The following is a 3,373-nucleotide window of genomic DNA, read 5'->3' as shown; positions in this document are numbered from 1 at the left end:
TCGGATTCCCCTGGAACTGGAATTAAGGACAGTGTGTAGCTGCCATGTGGATGCTGGGAATCGAACCTGGGTCCTCTGCAAGAGCAGTCAGTGCTCTTAAGCGCTGAGCCATCTCTCCAGCCCCATATTTTACCATTCTTTAGATAACAAATTCTGATGTTCACTGTAGGCCAATCTCTGAAAATCAGTGGTTGAAGCGTAGGCAAACTAAATTGTTTAGTTCCAAAATCAGTAATGGTGATATAATAGTCTCAAAAACAAATCAATATTGTAAGAAAATAATTTTGTTATTTTGTTTAAACAACAGCCTGTAAATGCTATGGTTTTCTAATTTTTCCCAATTTGAGATACAACTTTAAGAATCTAGCAAGCATAAGTTAATAAAAACAGAAGCAGAAGAACACATTTCTTAAGTACCTAAAATCTGCTAGGTACTAATCTGTGCTTTTCAGTACATTATTAGAAAAAAATGATTGCAGAAGTGATCCTGCTGCCTGCTTCCTAAATATTTCAGAATGTTGGAGGGGAGGCAGGAGGGAATGCTGGTTGAATGTACTACAGGGTTCTGTTTAGTATGTTTCTCCCTTAGACTTTCTTACCTAACTCCCTTTCATCCTTAAGTGTTGGGGACCTTTGTTGTATAAAGTAGAAGTTTCTTCATGTCTGGATAGCTCACAAGCTTGGAGCCATATGCAGAGACTCCTTTCACAGCAGGGCATCTTCCTGGCATTTTTCCTGACTCCTTTGTGAAGTAGCAGCCACAGGAATGTAGCCTCCGGCTCTGTAACTATTAGGCTTTCCTGTGTGATTTTCAAGCAGTTTGGCAGCCTGGCGGGAGCCCATTTCCACATGCAAATGAGGCATCCCCAAAGTACCTATCAGCTGAAGCTTTTACCACTACCCCCACGGTATAAAGTTCCCTGATTCCCCTCAATAATTGAAGGAGCTGGATCTGAGACTAGGAGCTGGGACACTGAGACTTGGAGCCATGCAGAGCCATTGAATAAAGAGCTGTAACACTGAGTCTGACTGAGCTGAGTCTTGTCTCACTGCCTACGATCCAGCCTTCCCGGGAAGAGCTGTCTTTCCATCACCGACTCACGGATCCCAGCTTTAGCCACCCTCACACTCTCCCGCATGATCCAGCGGCCAGTGGATTTCGCATCTTGAGGAAAGTGCACAGGTGAAATTAGGGCGGGACTCGGCTGAGCAAACTCTCAGCAGCAGAGAGCCACGGAAGACGCAGGGAAGCAGCGCAGGAGCAGATACCCGTGCACCCCACACCTGGTGCCCAGTGCGCCCCATACTTAAGTAAACAATTTAATTGTTACACTCAGATCTTTTCTGGGGACGGGAGACAGCTCAGTGAGCAAGTGCCAGTCACGAAAGCCTGAGGAGCTGAGTTCCTTCCCCAGCACCCATGTTTAAAAACTAAAAAGGCTGGGCATGGTGATGCTTGCTTGAGGAGAAAGGCAGATCCCTGGAGCTCACTGGCCTACAGCCTACCCTGATCTGTGAGACCCAGATCCCAGTGAGAGAACTTGTTTCAAGTAAAACAAGGTAGGTGGCTTCTGAGGAGCAATGCTTGGGGTTGCTGTCTGACCTCCACATGTGCATGCATACACACACATGAACACACACAAGCACACAAAAAAGAAAAGTCTTTTCTGACTGCAGAATTCCTCTGGTACCCCCTCCCCACCCTGATGCAAAATTCCTAAAAATTCTTTCAACCTGCACCTACATGGAGAGCTTTTGTTGTGAAGGATTTTGTTTTTAGCAGTGCTGGTGTTGAAACCAAGGTTCTCACATGTGCTGGGAAAGCACTTCACCACCAAAGCCATTAATGGGATTTCCTGTTTGGTTACTGTACCATGACCCCTCATCGTGCATCTTTGTGGGCTTACTACTTGGTGCATAGCGGACACTAAATCCTAAATTTGTGCAAGGCCACAATGCGAAAGCTCTCACTAGAAGCTTCAAGCACCAAATTATTACATTCCAATAGGGTCATCCGTGAAGAGCTTATTGAAGGTAGCATGCACTAAATTAAAAATCCATGTGCTCCTTCCAACCTTGTTCGTGTTTGCTCTTTGTTTCTTTTTGATCTTTCTCAGGTTTAGAAAAATTCCTCAGTATTTTTGAAGTGACCCCAGATCACTTTGTCTTACATATACACACATTTTCTAGATTAGAAACTATTGTGACATTTATTATCATATTTGATCACTGTATATAACTAAGAAGTAGATATTGTACCACCTTTATGTTGTAATATGACTTTTTTGAGATTCCATAGCTACTAACTGACAGACCTAGATTTAAACATGTGTCAACTTCAACTGTTGGGCAGATATTACCACAGGGCAGACCAAATCCTTCCCATCGCTCTACACAGTGGTTTCAGGACAGGTCATTATTATTTCATGATTGTGTTACAAGCAAGAGCTGACATAAACATACTCAAGGCATTTTTCTTTTTTAAAAAAAGTTTTTTTTATGTGTATGAATGTATTGCCTGCATGTATGTAAGTACATCCATGTCGTTCAATGCCCACGGAGGCCAGAAGAGGGTATCGGATTCCCCTGGAACTGGACTTATGGATGGTTGTTAGCTGTCATGTGGATGCTGGGAATCAAACCTGGGTCCTCTGCAAGAGCAGCCAGTGCTCTTAACTGCTGAACTATCTCTCCAGCCCAAGGCACTTAATTTTCAAAAATGGTTTCCATTTATCAAGAAAACAGAACTAAACTACTACTGAAATGGCAAAACTGACTTCATTTTATTCTGGCTGACTTTTGGTCACCCTGTGTTTCTGCCCCCTGCTCTAACTGCAGTCAGCCAGGCAGAACAGACGTGGAGGCAGTGCCTGCATCTCAGGGATAACATTGTTTCTACAATACTGAGAAACTTACAACTAGCCAGGCAGAATGCCCTCATCCAGCTATACCTGCATCTCCATGAAGCCCATTGTTTCTGCAATTCTGAGAAAGTTGTTTTAACTGAAAACTTCTTTGTTAATTGATGTCCTAGATTGTTCTTCATTGCTGTGACAAAATACTCTGACCACTACCAACTTGGGGAGGAAAGGGTTTATTTAGCTTACACATCCCAGGTCACAGTTCACCCGAGAGCCCAAGGTAGGAACTCAGGGCAGGAACCTGGAGGCAGGAGCTGGAGCACAGGCCATGGAGGAATGCTGCTTACTGGCTTGCTCCCCTGGCCCCTGCTCCGCTTTCTTTTTTTTTTTTTTTTTCTTTTTTAAGCAGGGGCTCCCTTTAGCCCCCGCTGTCCTGGAACTCACTATGTAGACCAGGCTGGGCCTCCCAAGTGCTGGGATTAAAGGTGTGTGCCACCACGCCAGCCCAGCCA

The 3,373-nt window shown here is 44.4% G+C and overlaps 1 protein-coding gene across 1 annotated transcript in view; it reads right to left on the bottom strand.

Annotated features, from left to right (window-relative positions):
* LOC103735036 overlaps positions 1–3,373 on the bottom strand; it is a 185,182-nt gene that overhangs the window by 85,626 nt on the left and 96,183 nt on the right.

Source organism: Nannospalax galili, unplaced genomic scaffold (assembly GCF_000622305.1).
Source record: "Nannospalax galili isolate Female #2095 unplaced genomic scaffold, S.galili_v1.0 scaffold996, whole genome shotgun sequence".
NCBI classification, from domain to species: domain Eukaryota; kingdom Metazoa; phylum Chordata; class Mammalia; order Rodentia; family Spalacidae; genus Nannospalax; species Nannospalax galili.
This window is presented reverse-complemented; position numbering and strand designations above follow the sequence as displayed.